The sequence below is a fragment of the Macaca fascicularis genome, chromosome 15, assembly GCF_037993035.2.
Source record: "Macaca fascicularis isolate 582-1 chromosome 15, T2T-MFA8v1.1".
NCBI classification, from domain to species: Eukaryota; Metazoa; Chordata; class Mammalia; order Primates; family Cercopithecidae; genus Macaca; species Macaca fascicularis.
The window spans coordinates 46,108,736-46,132,004 of record NC_088389.1 but is presented as its reverse complement, the minus strand read 5'-3'; the positions used below and the strand labels follow the sequence as shown (position 1 = coordinate 46,132,004).

The following is a 23,269-nucleotide window of genomic DNA, read 5'->3' as shown; positions in this document are numbered from 1 at the left end:
GCCCAGCCTAAAATAATAGTTAAAAAAAACAAAAACAAAAAAAAACAACTCAGCAACAGGGAAAGACAAACAATACAAGAACCTTGTAATTGTCATATTCTAAATAGATGCTAATGTGACATGGAATAATGAGAATTTTAAATCAGATGACACTTATTATGGAAGAAAATTTAATAGCCTTGGCTAAAATTCTAAATTATCTCAAAACACAGGAGTAGGGGTGTGAAAGAAGAAAGTGGGGAAGTAAAAGTGCTTTCAAGCTTTGTTGAGGTTTATGAATTGTGAGGGAAGGGCTGCAACGCCATTCTACAGTGCACAACAAACAACTTTTCAGTTGCTCCTGGCTGGGGCCGGTGGCTCACACCTGTAATCCCAGCACTTTGGGAAGCCAGTGGGCAGATTGCTTGAATCCTGTAGCTCGAGACCAGCCTGGACAACATGGTGAAATGCCATCTCTACTGAAACAAACAAACAAACAAACAAAAAACCAAAAATTAGCCACGCGTTGTGGTGCGTGCCTGTAATCCCAGCTACTTGGGAGGCTGAGGCAGGAGAATTGCTTGAACCCGGAGGCAGAGGTTGCAGTGAGCCTAGATCGTACCCCTGCACTCCAGCCTGGGAGACGGAGTGAGAGTCTGCCTCAAAAAAAAAAAAAAAAGTTGCTCCTTAGACATGACTGTCCTAAAAATCCTTGATCTGTTCTTCCATTAAGGATTTCTAATTGGCAGTAGTATCCTTTCTCTCTCTCTTTGGTCTCAAAGTTTCCTTTCCCTACCTTCCAAGCTCCTCCCCCTTTTTCTGTTCTTACCCATATTCATCTCACTTTTTACACAGGGAAAATTAACTACAGATTGTGAACTTAGGTTCTGTGCAGCTCCGGGGCATGCAGAGCCTTCAACGTCCAGTTCTAGGCTTTGTCGTGAAGGCAGTAGGAAGTAATTGAAGGTTTAGTGTGTTAGAAAGATTTCTCTGGCTGCTATGTGGAGGATGGATTAGAGAGAACAAGCTTGAAGACACCCAGCAGGAAGGTTGTTGCTCTAATCCTTGTGAGGAATTCTCTTTCTTCCCCATTCCTATGACCTAAATGTGGCTGAAACATTTTCTTTTTAGTTTTGTACAGGTCAGATGGGAATGTACCACTCACAAACTGCTCACTTTCTATAATGGGAACTCTTTAATGTTTCATACCAATCCTAAGCCTTCTTTAGGAGGGGCAGATTGCCCAAAGTCCCAGGAGGCTGACACCTAAGAAAAGTCCAGTCCTGGCTCAGTGGCTCACGCCTGTAATCTCAGCACTTCAGGAAGCTGAGGCAGGTGGATCACTTAAGGTCAGGAGTTCAAGACCAGCCTGGCCAATACGGCGAAAGCCCATCTCTACCAAAAGTACAAAAAATTAGCTGGGTGTGGTGGTGCATGTCTGTAATCACAGCTACTGAGGAGGCTGAGGCAGGAGAATCACTTGAACCCAGGAGGTAGAGGTTGCAGTGAGCCGAGATCATGCCACTGTACTCCAGTCTAGGTGACAGAGCAAGACTCTGTCTCAAAAAAAAAAAAAAGTCCATGTCAGGATCACAGCCCACTTCATCTGACTTCCCGCCTTCACTTGACTCCTCCAGAACGCTGCTCTCCAATCTGTTCCTGCATATGACTGACTCAGTCCGACTGACTTTATCTCCCTGCTCCAGTTTCCCACTCACTTAGATTTGATGACCAGCTTGGTATTCCCTGCTGCTTCCTAACACTCAAAGTTTCATTCTGTAGTATGTTGAATTAAAACATTAGTTGAGTTCATAGCCTCATCAGGTCTATTGCAAAAGTTATGGCATTTATCAGAAAGAAGAAGTCGGCCTAGAAGAATTGGTTTGGGGGAATTCATGTGACTCAGAGTATCCCAAGTCACAGTGAGCCTCTCTTGCCAGTAAATGCAGCTCTCCCTCCTTTTTCTCTTCTGTCAGGGAGCCCACCTTGCTAGAGGGAGTTGCCTTTGCCAATTCTCTTTATACTGGGCATTCTTACCATCTCTGATTGCCTTCATATGATAGCCAGCATGACCTTGAGGATCCAGAACGAAAAAGGAAGCTAAAACATCAGAAGGATGTTAAGCATTTGCTCATTTTTATTAGCAAAACCCTGGAGAATGCCTGTGAGCATAAGGGCTGGACCAAGTAAAGAGGGACATAGATAAAGGTGAGGCTAAACTTTTTTTTTTTTTTTTTTTGAGAGGAAGTCTTGCTCTGTCACCCAGGCTGGAGTGCAGTGGCGCGATCTCAGCTCACTGCAACCTCCGCCTCCCGGTGTTCAAGCTATCCTCCTGCTTCAGCCTCCTAAGTAGCTGGGACTATAGGCGCACACCACCACGCCAGACTAATTTTTGTATTTTTAGTAAAGATGGGGTTTTGCCATCTTGGCCAGGCTGGTCTCAAACTCCTGACCTCTGGTGATCCACCTGTCTCAGCCTCCCAAAGTTCTAGGATTATAGGCGTGAGCCACCACATCTGTCAGGTTAGGGTAATTTTTTTAATATGGTATTCTTTCCAGAGATTTTGGATGAAAATGCCAGCTCCAGCATCTAGGAGCGATTTTTCTCAGTTGACTGACAGGAAACTGTGATTCATAGATAGACTACACCAAATGAAGCCAACAGGACAGAAATTTCTGCCTACGATGTAGAGGAAGGAATGCAAAGGCAGGAAGATGGGGACTTGGGAGTGGATTTATCATATGTGATTCACCCACCTCAAAATTATGTCCTTTTAGGCTGGGCGTAGTGGTTCATGCCTGTAATCCCAACATTTTGGGAGACTGAGGTGGGCGGATCACCTGAGGTTGGAAGTTTGAGACCAGCCTGGCCAACATGGCAAAACTCCGTCTCTACTAAAATTACAAAAATTAGCCAGGCGTGGTGGCGGGCACCTGTAATCCCAGCTACTCCACAGGCTGAGGCAGGAGAATCGCTCGAACCTGGGAGAGAGAGGTTGCAGTGAGCCAAGATTATGCCACTGCACTCCAGCCTGGGCTACAAAGCAAGACTCCATCTCAAAAAAAAAAAAAAAAAAATCATGCCCCTCCAGTAAAGACTAACAATATACTCATATCACCAATCCATTGAGAAATGCATTAGTGCAAGGAGAGCTAGAATCTCTGTAAAGCAGTTGTAGGCCATGGATGCAAATGGGATGAACTGCACTCCTTATGGGATGACACAGTCTCCCTAATTCCAATCAGGGTGATGGAATTGGGAGTAGAACACACAAGTGAGGCCAAGCATCAGCATTTCATTTCGAAGGCATGGAATCTACAGTTGTCATAACTGCCAAAGATACTTATGTAGTCATCTGAATAGTCTGACTCTTTGGTGATACCTAATTACCTAAACAGAAGATCCAGAATTGAAACAGATGGGTAGCCCACCACAAGGTTTTATTTGAGGTATGAAACCAAAAAACTCCAGGTTTGGTGATAAGAGGCCTTACCTGAACCACCACCATAGAATCCTGTCTCCTCACTCAATCCCCAGGTCTGATTAATTTCAGAGACTATGAGCCCCTTAAATAAAAGGAAAGGTGCATACCCTCAAAAAAAAGGCTGTGATAACATGACAAGGATATACTCAGCCTCTTCCCCCTCAACCTCTCCAAATAGACAGCTATTCATAGGGGTAGGTGTACACCCAAGGAAGGAAAATATCTAAAACTTCGGCTTTGAAATAATGGGAGACTAGAACACTGTCATGGATTACCAGTCAGTGGCAGCCTCATGATAAGATTATAAAGCTTTGATTCCAGTAAGCCTCACATTGGGCTCTAATAAGACCCCAAACTCATCTCACGGTTGAGTGTACAATTGGAATAAATAAGTTCAGCAATTGGCATAATTTCCAAGTTGACCCTCTAACCCAAGTCATGAGGGCTATTGTGGTAAGAAAAGCAAATTAAGCCTTTACAGCAGCACTGTCCAACAGAAATATAATGTGACCCAGATGTCTAATTTCAAATTTTCTAGTAGCTGCATTTTTAAAAAGTTAAAAGAAACAGGTGAAATTAATTTTAAAAGCACAGTTTACTGAACCCATGATATCCAAAATAGTATCATTTCAATATGTAGTCAATATAAAACTTATTGAGGTACTTATTTTTATATGAAGTCTTCAAAATATCATCCAGGCGTGGTGGCTCACACCTGTAATCCCAGTACTTTGGGAGGCCGAGGCAAGCAGATCACTTGAGGCCAGGAGTTTGAGACCAGTCCGGCCAACACGTCAAAATCCCATCTCTACTAAAACTATAAAAATTAGCCAGGTGTGGTGGCATATGCCTGTAGTCCCAGCTACTAGGGAGGCTAAGACATGAGAATTGCTTGAACCTGGAAGTTCAAGGCTGCAGTGAGCCAAGATCACACTACTGCACTCCAGCCTGGGTGACAGAGCAAGACTAGGTCTCAAAAAAAAAAAACCTAACAGGACTTGGAGGCCAGATGTACCAGGTATTTTTGATGCCTTGGGTAAGACACATGTGTGCCTGAAGTGAGAGTTGAGCCCAGGAGTTGAGGTTGCAGTGAGCTATGATTGCACTCCAGCTTGGGTGACAGAGCAAGACCCTGTTTCAAAAAAGAAAAGAAATCAGTGTTAACATCGTTCTTTATTACATCTAATAACCCACTTAGATAGTTTTTCATTCTCATTTCCTCAACTATGGGCTCTGCTGGTTTAGAGGTCTTAGTAACCAATCAAAGAATGTTTCCATCAGGAGACACGAAAATGATAGCACTGACATCTGGGCAGATTTGAAGTTGATAATTCTTTCAGTCAAACCTCAGGAATTGACTGGTAGCCATAGAGGAAAATGAGGAATGGAGAATCTTTCTGGATAGAGTCATGGACCTGGGACTCCCTTGTAGGAGGCTGATATCCATGCAGGATATCTTGCGTTGTTCCTCAGGTTGCTTTAGGACTCTTAAAGCAAACCACCCTATTTTGTACTTAAAGCTTGCATCGGGTGCTTTCCCAAGCATCCAGGCCCAGGAATGACACTGTATTGGGAAATGAGCTAATTAACCACATCGCTTCTTCCTAAGCCAACTCCAGGGCAACTGCAACATTATCATAGAAGTTGCACAGGTCAATGGCCAGGTGCAGTGGCTCATGCCTGTAATCCCAGCATTTTGGGAGGCCAAGACAGGCAGATCACGAGGTCAGGCATTCGAGACCAGCCTGGCCAACATGGTGAAATCCCATCTCTACTAAAAATACAAAAAATTAGCCAGGCGTGGTGGCAGGTGCCTATAGTCCCAGCTACTCAGGAGACTGAGGCAGGAGAATGGCCTGAACTTGGGAGGCGGAGCTTGCAGTGAGCCGAGATTGTGCTATTGCACTCCAGCCTGGGTGACAGAGCAAGACTCCATCTAAAAAAAAAATTAGTTGGGCATGGTGGCGCATGCCTGTAATCCCAGCTACTCAGGAGTCTGAGGCAGAAGAATCACTGGAACCCAGAAGGTGGAGGTTGCAGTGAGCCGTGAGCCGAGAGCCGAGATCACACCACTGCACTCCAGCCTGGGCGACAGGACAGAGCAAGACTCCGTCTCAAAAAAAAAAAAAAAAAAAGAAGTTGCACAGATCAAGATCAAAAGACTGAGAAAAGAAACCATGGCTTGACCCCTCCAGGCTTCCTACTGTTTATTGCCAAAATCGTAGTCCTCCTTTTCTGAAAGTGAGACCATGTTCTGGTAAGTTCTTTGCATGGAGAAACACAGAATCTGAGTTTGCTGAGAGTAGGCTGAGAACCGGCCCAACCTCACTCTTCCAGTTAGTCACTCTTCCTCCCTCTGGAAGACTGTGTGAAGGAAAAGAGGAAAATGGGGGTGAACATGTCTGCCCATACTTTCTCCCCTTCTCCATGACAGTATGAAGAACGGGGAACAAGCTTTCTTCCCTCTCCACACTGCCTTTCACATTGCAACATCCTCTGAGTCTATCAGGAGCCATCAGCTGATTCGGCAATGCAATCCATTCTGATGAGAAATGGGATAAAAGCGACCTTTTTTCCCTTTAAACATCATAGTTGACTGACAATGGTCTTTGCTGTCTTCTCTAGAATAGTAGGTAACATGGCAATCATATAGGAGGGAAGACCAGTAGCCTGGAAGAGCAGATATGGTATTTGGGGACTGGCAGAATGAAGTTAGATCAGCAGAGCCACAAAGGACCCCAGTGATCATCTGAGAATTTTAAAATAGAAGACACCAGGCATTGAGCAATTGGTAAGAGGAGCGAAAGGTGAAAGACACACAGAAGAGGTAGTAAGAAGATATGACCTGAACCTATGAGTGAGCAGACACTAAAGGGTCAGATGGAGAGTAAAGAGCATTTTGCAGCTGGGCTCAGTGGCTCATGCCTATAATCCCAGCAATCTGGGAGGCTGAGACGGGCAGATGGCTTGAGCTCAGGAGTTTGAGATTGTGGGCAACGTGGCAAAACCCTGTCTCTACAAAAAATACAAAAAATTAGCCAGGCAAGGTGGTGTGTGCCCGTGGTCCCAGCTATTTGTGAGGCTGAGGTGGGAAGATCACTTGAGCCAGGGAGGTGGAGGTTGCAGCGAACCAAGATCACTCCACCACACTCCAGCCTGGATGACAGAGTAAGACTCTGTCTCAAAAAAAAAAAAAAGAACATTTTGCAGGTAAAGATGTGAACAGCAGAGGAAAAGATGGAGAAGCTGAATCAAAAGGATGGTAAGGTGCTAAAGCAGCCATTGGCTCCTCCTGCTGCTGAGGGAAGGGCAGTATCACCCAGTTGCTAGACCCACACTGAATCCTGTATAACAGCCATCCTCAACCTTGTTGGCACCAGTGACCAGTTTCATGGAAGACAATTTTTCCACAGATGGGATCATGAGTTGGGGCATGGTTTCAGGAAGATTCAAGGCATTCTGTTTATTGTGCACTTTTTTCTTTCTTTCTTTCTTTCTTTCTTTCTTTCTTTCTTTCTTTCTTTCTTTCTTTTTTTTTTTTTAGTGAGACAGAGTCTCTGTCATCCAAGTTGGAGTGCAGTGACATGATCTAGGCTCACTGCAACCTCCACGTCCTGGGTTCAAGTGATTCTCCTACTGCAGCCTCCCAAGTAGCTGGGATTTCAGGCGCCCACCACCATGCCCGACTAATTTATGTATTTTTAGTAGAGATGGGTTTTTACCATGTTGGTCAGGCTGGTCTCGAATTCCTGACCTCAGGAGATCCACCTGCCTCGGCCTCCCAAAGTGCTAGGATTACAAGTGTGAGCCACTGTGCCCAGCCTTTATTTCTATTATTATGACATTGTCATATATAATGAAATAATTGTACAACTCACCATAATATAGACTCAGTGGGATCCCTGAGCTTGTTTTCCTACAACTAGACGGTCCCATCTGGGGGTGATGGGAAAGAGTGGCAGATCATCAGGTGTTAGATTCCCAAGAGGGGCTCAACTTAGATCTCTCACACGCGCAGTTCACAATAGGGTTTGCGCTCCTATGAGAATCTAATGCCGCCGCTGATCTGACAGAAGGCAGAGCTCAGGTGGTAATGTGAGTGATGGAGCAGGGATGTAAATACAGATGAAACTTCATTTGCTCACCTGCTGCTCACCTCCTCCTGTGCTGCGCAGTTCCTAACAGGCCATAGATTGTTACTGGTTGGGGACTCCTGCTGTATAATCTTCCCATTATCAAACTATGTTCTAGGCCTGGGGGATGGGAAAGGATAGTTGTTTAGCTGCAAAAAGTTCACTAGAGACCTGGCTGTATGGTCAGCACTCTGTCTTATACATATAGCTTCATAAACCATCAACATTCAAGGCAATCTGGATAAACGTCTTTGTACCTTACAGCCCAAAGAGCCTAACAGATTAGCTTTTCCTCTGGCAATTGCACTCTGCACAAACCGTATAAATTAGTACTAAAACTTTTGATCCACTGGTTTTTATCTCCCGGTAGTAAGACCTGAGGTCTTTTTGATTAGCCCAGAATTCACTGTGGTCATTTCTCCCATCCCAAATAATCAGTGATGTAGCATTAGAAACCTCACTGTTTACCCTAACAACTCCCTCCACTTTTTTTCCCCCCTGGCCCTCCTAGAAAGAACTTCTTGGGCAGTAGGTGCATCCACGTCTAGTGTCTGTCTTGAAATCTGAGAATGTCATGAGCAGTCAAGATGAGTTAGCACCTACAACACAACTCCCTGCTCACAGGAAGTAAAGCACCTGGGTAGAAAATGGGTGTGTTGATGGGTGGCGATCGGTCAAATGGAGAGAAAACAAGAACATACCTGATTAGCTGGGAACTATAACCTCTAGCTACACTCTGAGTACCCCAACCTACTGCTACTCTACTTCCTCACCCTCCTCACCCCTTTTCTTTTCTTTTTTCTTTTCCTTTCCTTTCCTTTCTTTTCTTTTCTTTTCTTTTCTTTTCTTTTCTTTTCTTTTCTTTTCTTTTCTTTTCTTTTCTTTTCTTTTCTTTTTTCTTTTGAGACGGAGTCTTACTCTGTCACCCAGGCTGGATTACAGTGGTATGATCTTGGCTCACTGCAACCTCTGCCTCCCAGGTTCAAGTGATTCTCCTGCCTCAGCCTACTGAGTAACTGGGATTACAGGTGCACGCCAACATGCCCGGCTGACTTTTGTATTTTTAGTAGAGACGGGGCTTCCCTATGTTGGTCAGGCTGGTCTTGAACTCCTGACCTCGTGATCCACCTGCCTCAGCCTACCAAAGTGCTGGGATTATAGGCATGAGCCACCGCGCCCAGCTCCCCATCCCTTTTCTGCTGTCTACTACTCCTCTCTCCTTCTGCCTGATCTCCTTCCTCTCTTCTACCCCCATTTTTCTTTTCTTTTCTTTTCTTTCTTTTTTTTTTTTTTTTTTTTTTTGGAGATGGAGTCTTGCTCTGTTGCCCAGGCTGGAGTGCAGTGGCACAATCTTGGCTCACTGCAACCTCCACCTCCCAGGTTCAAGTGATCCTCATGCCTCAGCCTCCCCAGTAGCTGGGATTACAGGCGCCCACCACCATGCCCGACTAATTTATGTATTTTTAGTACAGATGGGTTTTCGCCATGTTTGCCAGACTGGTCTTGAACTCCTGATCTCGAGTGATCCACCCACCTCGGCCTCCCAAAGTGCTGAGATCAGAGGCATGAGCCACTGCACCTGGCCATTGACCTGTGCAACTTCTATGATAATGTTGCAGTTGCCCTGGAGTTGGCTTCGGAAGAAGGGATGTGGTTAATTAGCTCATTTCCCAATACAGTGTCATTCCTGGGCCTGGATGCTTGGGAAAGCACCCGATGCAAGCTTTAAGTACAAAATATGAGCCACTGCACATGGCCCACTCCATTTTTCTTCAGGATCCTGGGTGGTATGAGTAAACCCCAAGGAAACATTGGCAGGACCCAATCCTCTCTTTCAAAAAGTCTCCAGTGACAAAAAGATGAATTTTTTCACAGTGAGGCACAAATGTATTTTTTCACCTATGAAATTGGCAAAGTTTGAAAGCCCATTTTATTTACAAAAATGTGGGGAAATAAGCACTCTCATACACTTGCTGGTGGAAGCAGAAATTGGTACAAACTCTATATGAAAATTATAAATACACATGCCTACTTTGGGAGGCCGAGGCGGGCGGATCACGAGGTCAGGAGATCGAGACCATCCTGACTAACAGGGTGAAACCCCGTCTCTACTAAAAATACAGGTGGTGGGCGCCTGTAGTCCCAGCTACTTGGGAGGCTGAGGCAGGAGAATGGTTTGAACCCGGGAGGCGGAGCTTGCAGTAAGCCGAGTTCGTGCCACTGCACTCCAGCCTGGGCGACAGAGTAAGACTTCGTCTCAAAAATAATAATAATAAATAAATACACATGCCTTTTGATATAACAGTTCTACTTCTGGGAATTCATTCTACAGATGTACATGTAGCAAACTGAATTTTAATCTTTTTCTTTCAGGGAATATCCATTAAAGATGGCTCTAATGAGAAAGTAGCATTCTTTGGAATTCTCTGCAGCCCACAATACGAAATGTCTACTGTTGCAGTCAATGACTGGGCAAGGTGGCTCACGCCTGTAATCCAGCACTTTGGGAGGCCGAGGTGCTTGGATCACTTAAAGCCAAGAGTTCAAGACCAGCCCGGCCAACATGGTGAAACTCTGTCTCCACTGAAAATATAAAAATTAGCTGATGTGGTGGCGCATGCCTGTAATCTCAGCTACCTGGGAGGCTGAGTCAGGAAAATCACTTGAACCTGGTAGGTAGAGGTTGCAGTGCACTGAGATTGTGCCACTGCACTCCAGCCTGGGTGACAGAGCGAGACTCCATCTCAAAAAAAAAAAAAAAAAAGAGAAAGAAAATGATATAGGTAGGTGACATTTCCCCCATCAAACCTTCCCCTGATTTCTCCAATAGAACGACACAAACAGCACTTCACTATATCCCTTACAGATTGCAGTTGAAGAACTCAAGCTATTCACCAACTGTTCTGCTTTCTGATTAATAAGTATGAGAGGATTATGACTGTGTAATATGAGATATTGGGCAAGAAGTGATTAAAAAGCAGTATCTCAAGTTACTCTCGCTGCAGAGGCACGTAACACTGTTGCCCAGTAAATGCCAGAGCATTGTGCAAATGGAGAAGTCGTTTTCAGTTCCGATCTCAAGCAGGAAGGAACTCCTCCAGACAGAGGGGCTTTAAACCTCCTTTTCTTGGCCACAACATATATGAATACAGTCACTAGAGGAGAAAGTTCCCAGCAGATTACATGCTCACAGCCCTTGGGTTAGAGATTCAGAGCATTCAGCCTCACTCAGCTATTCTCAGACTCAGCATCCAAACACTGCAGCTTCAGCTTGTGCAGAAAGATGATGCTGAGTAATAGGATCCTATAGAAAGAGGCAGACATCCCAGTGCAGGGTGTCCTGTGTGAGACCAGGAGACATCGGCTGCCTACAAATAATTAGACCCAACCTGCCCCTCTGGTTTAGGGTCATCACTGGCATCATCTGAAGAGGAGCAGGAGTTGGACATCAGAACCCACTGTGGGTTTTTTTAAGTTTTTTTTGCTTTTTGAGACAGAATTTCACTCTTGTTGCCCAGGCTGGAGTGCAGTGTCATAATCTCGGCTCACTGCAACCTGCGCTTCCTGGGTTCAAGTGATTCTCCTGCCTCAGCCTTCTAAGCAGCTGAGATTACAGGCTCCTGCCATCATGCCCGGCTAATTTTTGTATTTTTGGTAGAGATGGGGTTTCAGCATGTTGACCAGGCTGGTCTCGAACTCCTTTCCACTGATGATCCGCCAGCCTCAGCCTCCCAAAGTGCTGAGATTACAGACGTAAGCCACTGTGCCCGGCCTCATTGTGGGTTTTTAACTAGTGTGTAGTACAGACCTTTTTCAGTCACTCTCAGCATTTCATTATGATGTCTTTACAAAGTTCTGAGGTTGGTGAATTCCAAGACAATGTTAGAATCTTCTAGAAAAGTAAAGATATGCACTACCTTTTACCAATTTCTTTACCATTGTTTGTGCCACACATTACAACAGCTCTTCATTTAAGGTGGGGGAGGGTATGATATTGAGTTGAAACATCATGGTACTTTCTGTTTTATGTTGGACAAGCCTTCTGTGCTTTGTCTTGTCTGTAGCACCAATGTTCATGGTTCTATGGTGTATTTACAGACATGGTTCTATGGTGTATTTACAGACAATGGTGGTGGTGGGATGGAACAGAATAATGTTGGGGTCTGGAGTGCCTGGATAGCAGGAAATAATTCAGACAGAAAAATAGCAAGGCCAAAAATAAATTGTGCCCTTGAGAGGCTGAAAGAGAATGAGATATGAATCCCTGACTGTAATTGTAGCTGTGTTCACTGTGAGGACAGGTTTTTGCCCTCTGATAATAAATAGACTTTAATCCTAGGTGTGAGTGCTAGCCACTGTCAACAGGGGTGGCTCCAAATAAATCCAAAGTAATTGCCTAAGACACAACATCAGCCCACAACCAAATTCTCACACTGGAGAGTTACATGACTGGTGGATACAACTCATTAGGTAATAGTCAAGGCACTGGTTCTTCCCAGTCAACAAACATCCTCTAAATGCTTCAGGAGCCAGCCAGGCAAGCTATTCTAGCCATGGAGAGGTGTGGCTCTCATGCACGATGACACACTGTGAACACCCAAGCTATGCAGTGCTGATTAGTTGGGTAATGGATGAATGAGTCAAAGATCACGCTTCCCAGTTTGTCAGCTACTTGGTAGCTCCCAGGGACTGGCTCCAGTCTGTCACTGGCTCCATGCAAGCAAGCAATCCTGGGGCTGATTGTGAGCCACAGAGTCACTGTCAAGACCTGAGTTTCAGTGGAGTAGGTGGAGAGGCAGGATAAAGAGACATCTGACTCGCAACCTTTAATCTAGAGAGGAAAACTCAGAGGCTATGTTTTCCTGAGCATCTTCCTTTTCTTCAGGGCATTGTGAATTTGCGATGACAGCCCAAGGGAAGAAGCAAAGCAAGAGTCTGGTCCCACAGACTAGGCATCCTAAGGCTAGGAGAGGAGGTCTTCAGCCTGAGTCATCAGTTCAGGCAATGTATGAAGTCTTGCCTATAAGACATGACCACCACTGTTGAGACTTGTCACGCTGCCAACCAAAAGTTCTGGGATGGGGGGTTGGGGGGTGGTGAACTTTCTTTCCAATCCCCAGTGTTTCAGGAAGAATAAAGGAATCACATATTCTCAGCTTTAAATCCTGGCTAAATTTCTTAATCATTGAATGAGTGCAGACAAAGAATAAATATCTGAGTCTCAATTTCTTATCTGTAAATATAATATCCACATTGTAGGGTTGTTCTGAATATCACATTAAATCAGGTACATAAAGCACCCAACCCAGTACCTAGTGCAAGTAGAAGCTCCATAAATGATAGAGTTTCTATCTCTGGGATTAGTGAATCTCAGAGTTAGAAAAATGTAAAAAGTCATCCAAGAAAACCCTCCTTCAGGCCGGGCGCGGTGGCTCAAGCCTGTAATCCCAGCACTTTGGGAGGCCGAGACGGCGCGGATCACGAGGTCAGGAGTTCGAGACCATCCTGGCTAACACGGTGAAACCCCGTCTCTACTAAAAAATACAAAAAACTAGCCGGGCGAGGTGGCGGGCGCCTGTAGCCCCGGCTACTCGGGAGGCTGAGGCAGGAGAATGGCGTAAAAACCCGGGAGGCGGAGCTTGCAGTGAGCTGAGATCCGGCCACTGCACTCCACCCTGGGCGACATAGCGAGACTCCGTCTCAAAAAAAAAAAAAAAAAGAAAAGAAAAAGAAAACCCTCCTTCAATAAGCCGGGCGTGGTGGCACATGTCTGCAGTCCCAGCTACTCAGGAGGCTGAGGCAAGAGAATGGCTTGAACCTGGGAGGCGGAGGTTGCAGTGAGCCAAGATTGCGTCGCTGCACTCCAGCCTGCGCAACACAGTGAGACTTTGTGTCAAAAAAAGCAAAACAAAACAAACGAACGAACAAAAACCAAAAAAAAGACCCAAACCCAAAACCAAACCAAACCAAAATCCCTCCTTCAGATTTTCTGTTGTCAGAATCCCCTATGCCACCTCTAAGACATGGGCCATTCAGCCTCTGCTTAGATTCCATCCAAGGCACGAGGGATCCTTTTCAGCAGTTCTGAGGGTCTTACCGAAATTGAGCTGAAATGTAATTCTCAGGGGCTCCTACTACTTGAAATAGTGACACCTTGTCATATGCAGGACAAGTGCTTCCGGTTGTACAGACTGCACGTTGCTCAGCTGTGGGCATCTGCTGCTTTTCACGTAGACTAGTATGTAAACAGTGTCCCTGGAGTTGGGCAGTGTGATGGCCCTATCAGTGTGATAATCATTCAAATATTTGGTGACAACCTCACACTCATTTGAGTTTTCTCCAATGAAAACACTCATAATTCCTTCTGTCATGCCTCATCTGGCAAGTTTTGGTTTTCCATCACCCTAGTGACTCTTCTCTGAATGTTCAACTGTGTGACACCTGGATCCGGGCACAATGCATTCATCATCTTCCGGCCAGTTGGGAATAGTGAGATTCACTTTTCATACCTCATGCTGCTATGTTCTCCTACCTCTACTCCACCCTGTATTTTATAATTTGTTTTGTTATTTTAGTTTTCATTTAATCCAAGAACAGGACTTTACATTGGCAAAGATTACTCAAGACTCGCAGACCAAGGGCAGAAGTTTGTTTTTTTTTTTTTTTTTTTCCCAGTCTTAGAAAATTCCCTCCAACTTGACATTGATTCGTTTTCTTCTTCTTTCTTTTCTTTTCCTTTTGTTTGTTTGTTTTTAAAATTTTCATTGCACTGGCATGTAGCTAAGATGTCTCTATCTTGACCCCAATTTTATTACGGGAGACTTTGTTTAGTTTTTTGGTCAAGTTATTTATTTATTCAGCCAACATTCATTGGGCACCTGCTGTGTCTTGTACCAGATACTTGCCGTGGACGCCGTGTTGTGGCTGTGAGTGTTTTAACAGCTGACTACCCAGAAGAAAAAAAAGCCCTAGTTTGTAATGTTTGCTGATTTCCATGGCGTAACTACTTCCTACCATGGCAGATTTCAAACTACCAAGGTGATGTCATTGAACATAGAGTTGGAAAGAGATGTATTTGCATAAACAGCTCTTGTGAGCCAGCATGAGGCAGTCCCAGCACACCACTGTTAATTTACAGATGAGCCACCTATGGTCTCTGCCTTAGGAAAGCTCCATGAGTTTCTTAGAATGTGGTGATGCACAGAGTCCATCTCTCCTCTAAATCTACCATGGAGAAACCATGTCAAAGGAGGAAATAACATTTGTCTGACATGATTTGTTCTCAGAGCACCTATATTGTTTCATAATTGCAAAGGATTCTTTTAGGTGCTTGGGAACCATTCCTTTCATATTTCATTCGAAATTATTTTCAGGCCGGGCACGGTGGCTCACGCCTGTCATACTAGCACTTTGGGAGGCTGAGGTGGGTGGATCACCTGAGATCAGAAGTTCGAGGCCAGCCTGGCCAACATGGCAAAACTCCTTCTGTACTAAAAATACAAAAATTAGCCAGGTGTGGTGGCTGGCGCCTGTAATCTCAGCTACTCGGGAGGCTGAGGCAGGAGAATCGTTTGAACCTGCGAGGCAGAGGTTGCAGTGAGCTGAGATTGCACCATTGCACTCCAGCCTGGGAGACTAGAAGCAATGTCAGTCTCATTCACCTATAGTTTAGAGGTTCTACCTCCTCCTCCCTTCAAAAAACTGTACACTGTTTGCCCATTTCTAGTCTTCTAACACTTTGGCTATTCTCCATACATTCTCAAAGCTCTGTATGAGCAACTGGGAAATCTCAATCCTAAATTCTTTCAGTATCTCATGGCAAATTCTGTTCCAATACTGAAGCCCAGCACTCATTCATGTGGCGAGTTAATGTACTTCCCTCTTCACCTATTTTGAGCTTTGAGTCTAACAATGTAGAGTCTTCTCTTTTGGATCCAAAGATTTTTCTACATGATGAGAAAGACTGAAGGAAAATAAGGATAAGGGTTTGTTTCTTCATGTTGCCATGGCACAAAATCTTTGTTAACTGTAACAGTAAGAATGATGGCACCCTGAAGATGTCCATGTCCTGATCTCCTGGTCAGGAGTGATATGTTATGTGACATGAGACTATTTTATGTTACACAGTGAGAAGGAATTAAGGTTGTACATGGTATTAAGCTTGCTAAACAGCAGACCTTAAGATAAGAAGGTCACACTGGACTCTCCAAATGAGCCCAATTTAACCACAAAGATCCCTTGAATGTAGAACAGGGAAGAAGAAAAGATGTAAAGATGCTATGCTGCTGACTTTGAAGATGGAAGAAGGGGCCAAGACAGGAGGAATGCAGGCAGACCCTAGAAGCTAAAAAGGCAAGAACATGACTTCTCTTCTAGAGCCTCTGGAAGGAATGCAAGGCCAGGCACGGCGGCTCATGCCTGTAATCCAACACTTTGGGAGGTCAAGGCGGGTGGATCGCTTGAGCCTAGGAATTCGAGACCAGCCTGGGCAACATGACAAAACCCCATCTCTACAAAAAACACAAAAATTTGCCCGGCATGGTGGCACGTGCTGGCAGTCCCAGCTACTCAGGAGGCTGAGGCATGAGAATAACTGAGCCCAGAGAGGTGGAGGCTGCAGTGAGCAGTGATCATACCACTGCACCCCAGTCTGGGCAACAGAGTGACACCCTGTCTCAAAAAAAAAAAAAAAACAAAACAGGCCGGCTGCAGTGGCTCACGCCTGTAATCCCAGCACTCTGGGAGGCCGAGGTGGACAGATCACAAGGTTAGGAGTTCGAGACCAAACCTGGCCAACCCAAAACTACAAAAAGTTAGCCAGGTATGGTGGCAGGTGCCTGTAATCCCAGCTACTCAGGAGGCTGAGGCAGGAGAATCGCTTGAACCCGGGAGGCAGATTTTGCAGTGAGCCGAGACTGTACCATTGCACTCCAGCCTGAGCGACAGTGCAAGACTCCATCTCAAAAAAAAAAAAAAAAAAAAAAACCACAAAAACAAACAAAAAAACCAAATAAACAAAAAACAGAAGGAAGGCAGCCCTGTTGACTCCTTGATTTTAGCCCAGTGAGGCCCATTTTAGACTTCTGACCTCCAGGATTGTAAGATCACACATTTGTGTTTTTAAGCTACCAAGTTTGTGGTGATTTGATACAGCAGCAATAGAAAACTCATACACAAACCCATTCCAGACCTCCTCCCTTTCTGTCTTCCACTCTAGAAGCTGGAGAGCCTAATTATTTCCGTGTCAGCAGGTCTGTGTTTTCCAAGTCCACATGATGGTCACCCAGATACCACTTTCATCAACATATGGTGTGCTGGAAATCCAGAGGACCTTGACCAAAGCTTTAGCTGTCAAGACACACCCAGTGGCAGAGGAGAAGATAATGCTTCTCCTCTATAGTGTTATGCTCAGCTGCAGCCACATCTAGTGTGAGAAATTTCTGGCCACACAGCTCTATCTGTAGGTGACACATGGACACAGCCTCTTCCCAAGGTGTCTTCGTATAGGGCTAGAGTGCTACATGCGGACATATTTCCAAACATAGCCATACATTTTACCTGTAACTCCCTTTCCCTACCATCTCAGTGTCCTAGCCCCTGAGAGCAGAAGTCCCATCGTATCCCAATTCCAAGATTCACCACGATTTCTGGCTCAAAATTAGTGTTTCTGCCGGGGGTAGTGGCTCACACCTGTAATCCCAGCACTTTGAGAGGCTGAGAGGGGTGGATCACCTGAGGTCAGGAGTTCGAGACCAGCCTGACCAACATGGTGAAACCCCATCTCTACCAAAATTACAAAATTAGCCGGGTGTGGTGGCGTATGCCTGTAACCCCAGCTACTTAGGTGATCGAGGCAAGAGTCACCCGGCTACTTTTTGTATTTTTAGTAGAGACAGAGTTTCACTATGTTGGCCAGGCTTGTCTCAAACTCCTGACCTTGTGATCTGCCCGCCTCGGCCTCCCAAAGTGCTGGGATTACAGGCTTGAGCCACCTCGCCCAGCAGAGACTGCATTTCTTGTTCACCAGGACAGTACTTGTGCTGTTCTTCCTTTTAGCCTTATCTATATGCCCTCTGTGTCTCTAGCTCAAGGTGATTGATTTCCATCCACCATAAATGTTCCCTTGAAGGGTTCTGTTCTCTTCCGTCTCTGTGTTCCATTCTTAAGTGTCATGCCTCCGAGTCTCCGCAACTGAGGTCACTCAGTTTGTTACTCATGCTCTGAACTTAGGTACACAATGTTTGTTACTCATTAATATGTTCTAGGTGCCATGGGGAAATCCAAGATGCTTCATGTGACAGGAATCCTGCCTTGTGGTTCACAGTCCAGTTGAGAGATGACTATTTAACCACTAGGAGAAAAAGTAGTGCCTGCTCAAAGAAAGGGATTGATAAAATGCAATGGGCAATCAGAGGGGGACAGAGGGCACTTCCAATTTAAAGACAGACCTCAAGGAGGAGGGACTTCTAAGCCAGACCCGCAGAAGTATAAAACAACTTAAAAGATGGCGAGGCGTGGTGGCTCACGCTGTAATTAATCCCAGCACTTTGGGAGACCAAGGCGGGTGGATCACTTGAGGTCAGGAGCTTGAGACCATCCTGGTGAAACCCCATCTCTACTAAAAATACAAAAATTAGCTGGGTGTGGTGGTGCATGTTTGTAATCCCAGCTACTCAGGAGGCTGAGGCAGGAGAATAGCTTGAACCAGGGAGTCGGAGGTTAAGGTGAGCTGAGATCGCGCCACTGCACTCCAGTCTGGTGACAGAGCAAGACTCTGTCTCAATAAATAAATAAACAAGCTGGTGTGGTGGTGCACACCTGTCATCCCAGCTATTCGGGTGGTTAAGCCAGGAGAATTGCTTGAACCCGGGAGGCAGAGGTTGCAGTGAACCAAGATCGCACCACTGCACTGCAGCCTGTGTGACAGAGCCAGACTTGTCTCAAAACAAACAAACAAAAAGCTTAAAGATATGAAGAAAGGGGTGGGTATCATTGCAGGCAGAGGAGACTGTTATGTGTGTGAAATGTGCAGAGGTGTGATAAGGCTGGTGTGTCCATGGAGAAGAATGAAGTTCAGCGTGGATAGGCACAGGCTGGTGTGTAGGGGTGATGGTGGTGGGACTACTGTGAGATAAGACTAGAACGTTCTGTGGGGCCAGACCCTGGAGGGTTATAAAGTCAGCATACAGGACTTGCCTTTCCGCTGAGGTCATTGACAGTCTTAGAAGTTTGGTGGGCAAGGAGAAAAGTCATCTGTTTTTCAAATGTGTAATAACCACTAACTTTAAGAAAGAAAGCCAGTATTCGATGATTTAACCAAATGGTGTGGGTTGTCATCTAACTTCTGATCTCTTTCTCTCTTTCAAAAAAAAGAAACTTGTAAACAAAATTTCCAAGTTAATAGGGGGCAAGCAAAAAAATGGTGACATAGGTGCTGAAAGGCCCTACCTAAGCCTATCCCAGGGAAAACTGAGGCTAGAAACAAAAATGTTACCCAGCTCCACCAGGCACTGACCTTTTCACAGCGGTGCAATCAGAGGAGATGAACAGGAGGAGGCAGCTCTCAAATACGACGAGGGCTGCCATGGAAATGGCCTTGGAATGGCATTTGGGAGCCCAGATTGTACTGTTCCCTCTGTCATTGACTCACAGATCCCTTCCCTTTTCCAGGTCCCAGTTTCCCATCTGAACACTGAGGGGGGCCCATCAAGGCGGCCTCTCAGGGTCCTAACCACCTTAGGCATGGAAAGTTCAGGGAACTCTATTCTGTTTCCTTTTGAGGTGGCTTAGCCCCTCTGCTGCTGCCCCCAGCATGGGCATGAAATGAACGCATTCCACCATTCTTTCCTCATGTCTGGAGCTTCTCCTGTCCTAAAATGCTGTACCCAGATCTCTGGATAGAGAGAATACCAACCATAGTCCCCTTAATTCTGTTGCCCTTTCCAGGTAGATTTTGGCGTGCATTGGAGGATGTCTCAGGTGGGAGTGATGCTGGGGTGGAAAAACCTTGAAGAAACTCAAAGACAAAAACTCTCTCCAAGGAAGACCTATCCCAGAGCACTGTTTAGAAAGTGACTTTTAGAGAAAGCGTGGCTCCACCGAATTCACTGTGTTGTGTAAAGCTGTGAAGTGTGGAGTGGGGTGGGAATGAGGTTATGTTTTGGATGGAAGCAGCACCGAAGAATGGCCCTTGAATTGGCATTCTGCCCCTCACAGATTCCCTGGTCTCAATACCTGGAGTTGCAGATGGGCCTGGGGCAGATCTGACTGGTTTGGAAGTGCAGCTCCTTGATGTTGGACTGCCAGACTGGGCAACATAGTGAGACCCCATCTCTACCGAAACATTTTAAAAACTGCTAGCAGCAGCTGGGCGCGGTGGCTCAAGCCTGAAATCCCAGCACTTTGGGAGGCTGGGGTGGGCAGATCACTTGGGGTCAGGAGTTAGAGACCAGCTTGGCCAACATGGTGAAACCCCATCTCTACTAAAAACACAAAAACTAGCCAGGTGTGGTGGTGCATGCCTGTAGTCCCAGCTACTGGGAGGCTGAGGCAGGAGAATCACTTGGACGCAGGAGGCGGAGGTTTCAGTGAGCCAAGATCGCGCCACTGCACTCCAGCCTGAGCAACAGAGCAATACTGCATCTCAAACAAACAAACAAAAAACTGCCAGCAGCTTGATCTTGGCATCACTTATCACCACTGATGGGCAAGACAGAGCTGAGAAAATGGCAGTGGAGCCAAGAGTAGAGGCAGAAGTAGGGCTCAGAAGGGAAGGAGCGGTAGGGAGATCCCCAAGGTCTTGCACCACAGCCTGGCTATGAGTGAGTCCCCCTACCTCCCGCAGCAGATCCTGCAGACAAGGCATCATCTCTTTCCTGGTGACAATGTCTATCTTCCAGGACACAGCTGCCTCTTCAAAGCTAAGGCAAATCTTGTGCTGGAACCGAGGCCCCGTCTGTTGGATTCCTCCACCCAGACCATTTGCCAAAATGATGGAATAGGGCCAGGCCTGCCAAGAGGTCCTCAGAGGGTATCTAGGTGAAGCCCTCTCTCTACTAAAGAGGGAAGTTAGGACTACGGATAGGGAGGGATTTTCCCAAGGTCATTTATCTAGCAAGTAGCTGCAGTAAAACTTGATGCCAGGCCTTCTTACACAAGATGTAGGTTAAGAGAGCATTAGCCTTAAGCCAGACTACATGGGTCCAAATCCTGACTGCTTCTCTGTTGGCTGAGAGGTTTGACCAATTTCATTAACCTCTTTCAGATTCAGCTGCCCTTTTATTTTTTTATTTTTATTTTGTTTGTTTGTTTCTTGAGACAGGGTCTTGCTCTGTCACCCAGGCTGGAGTGCAATGGCACGACCATGGCTGACTGCAGCCTTGGCGCCCTGGACTCAAGTAATCCTCCTACCTCAGCCTCCGGAGTAGCTGGGATTATAGGCGCATGGCACCGTGGCTGGCTAATTTTTTAAAAATTTGATAGAGATGGGGTCTCACTGTGTTGCCCAGTCTGGTCTTGAACTCCCGGGCTCAAGTGATCCTCCAGCCTCAACCTCCCAAAGCACTGTTTTCCAATTAAATGAAATAATAAATGAAAATCACTTAACGTAATGATTGCATATAATAAGAGCTCAATACATGTTAGTGAAAAAAAAGCCTAATTACTTTTCTCTACCTTCTGCAATAAAGACCTCCCAGTCCCAGTTCTTTTCCCCAGAGCAAACTACTAAGTAGATATTAGGTTTCCCTAGAGCTGGTCAAAGGTATCACTCCTTTGGTTTTCCTCAAAGCAGAGAGCATTGTTGTTTGATGCCATTATTAACACTAGGTGGGTATCTTTTTTTTTTTTTTTTTTTTGAGACAGAGTCTCACTCTGTTGCCTGGGCTGGAGTGCAGTGGTACCGTATCGGCTCACTGCAACCTCTGTCTCCTGGGTTCAAGCAATTCTCCTGCCTCAGCCTCCCAAATAGGTGGGATTACAGGTGCCCACCGCCATGCCTGGCTGATTTTTTTTTTTTAATATTTTTAGTAGAGACAGGATTTCACCATGTTGGCCAGGGTGGTCTCGAACTTCTGACCTCAGGTGATCTGCCTGCCTCAGCCTCCCAAAGTGTTGGGATTACAGGCATGAGTCACTGTGCCCAGCTGTGGGTATCTCCTAATAGTGGTCCAGGCCGTCTTCCCACAGACACAGTGAACCGTAACCAACAGGATGTGCTTGTGTAAGTTGCATTATTGGCAGCTCAGAGGCAAAAGTGTGACCACATGAGAGAGGCGTCAGTTACTCTGCATTTTAACTTTCTTTTATCTTAGCTAATTTAAAAAGATTCCTTATTTCCATTAAAAAGAAATTATGCTTAGTATAATATGTTCAAACAAAAATGTATAATTTAAAAGTTAAGCTGGGCATGGTGGCTCACGCCTGTAATCCCACGATTTTGGGAGGCCGAGGCGAGTGGATCACCTGAGGTCAGGAGTTCGAAACCAGCCTGGCCAACATGGCATAATCCTGTATCTACTAAAAATACAAAAATTAGCCGGGTGTGGTGGTGTGTGCCTGTAATCCCAGCTACTCGGGAGGCTGAGGCACAAGAATTGTTTGAACCCAGGAGGCGGTGGTTGTAGTGAGCCAAGATTGTGCCACTGTACTCCAGCCTGGGCTACAGAGCAAGACTCTGTCTCAAAAAACAAAAAACAAAAACAAAAACAAAAAATTAGCCGGGCATAGTGGCGCATGCCTATAATCCCAGCTACTCGGGAGGCTGAGGCAGGAGAAACACTTGAACCTGGGAGGCGGAGGCTGCAGTGAGCCAAAATTTCACCGCTGCACTCCAGCCTTGGTGACAGAGCGAGATACCATCTCTAAACAAACAAACGAACAAACAAAAAACAAAAATAAAAATTAAGGCTGGGCATGGTGGTTTATGCCTATAATCCCAGCATTTTGGGAGGCCAAGGCAGGCAAATCGCTTGAGCCCAGGAGTTTGAGACCAGCCTGGGGAAGATGGCAAGACCTCATCTCTACAAAAAACACAAAAATTAGTCAGGCATGGTAGCACATGCCTGTCGTCCTTTAGGAGGCTGAGATGGGAAAATCCCTTGAGCCCAGGAGGCGGAGGTTGTAGTGAGCTTTGATTGTGCCACTGCACTCCAGCCTGGGAACAGAGAGAGATCCTGACTTTAAAAAAAAAAAAAAAAAGTTAAAAGTCCCTTATATAGCCACCCATTCAGAAGTAACCTTAGCTAGAGAATGATGAATTTTCTTCCAGTTTTAAGCTGGGCCAGGTGGCTCACGCTTGCAGTCCCAGCTATTAAGGAGGCTGAGGCAGGAGGATTGCTTGAGTCCAGGAGTTCCAGACCCATCTGAGCAATATGGTGAGACCCCCATCTCTTAAAAAAATTTTAAAAATTACGTATTCTCTTCAAGTTTTATTTTATTACATCCTGTTTGCTAGGGCTGCCTTAACAAAATACCCCAGACCAGTTACTCCAAAAACAGGATTTATTTTCTCACAGTTGTGGAGGCTGGCAGTGCAGGATCGCGGTGTTGAGACGGCTGGTTTCTTCTCAGGCCTCTCTCCTTGGCTTTTGGGTAGCCACGCCCTCTCCCTGTGTCCTCACATGGTCTTCCCTCTGTGTGAGGCTGTGTCCTAATCTCCTTTTCTTATAAAGA

At 45.7% G+C, this 23,269-nt stretch overlaps 1 long non-coding RNA gene across 1 annotated transcript; it reads right to left on the bottom strand.

Moving 5' to 3' along the window:
- Window positions 1-153: 153 nt before the first annotated feature.
- Window positions 154-23,256, bottom strand: LOC135967549 (uncharacterized). The gene is made up of 4 exons (XR_010581723.1): window positions 23,111-23,256; window positions 7,610-7,717; window positions 4,480-4,596; window positions 154-455 (listed from the first exon to the last, which is right to left on the bottom strand). It is a non-coding gene; the product is annotated as an uncharacterized lncRNA (long non-coding RNA).
- Between the last annotated feature and the right edge of the window lie 13 nt (window positions 23,257-23,269).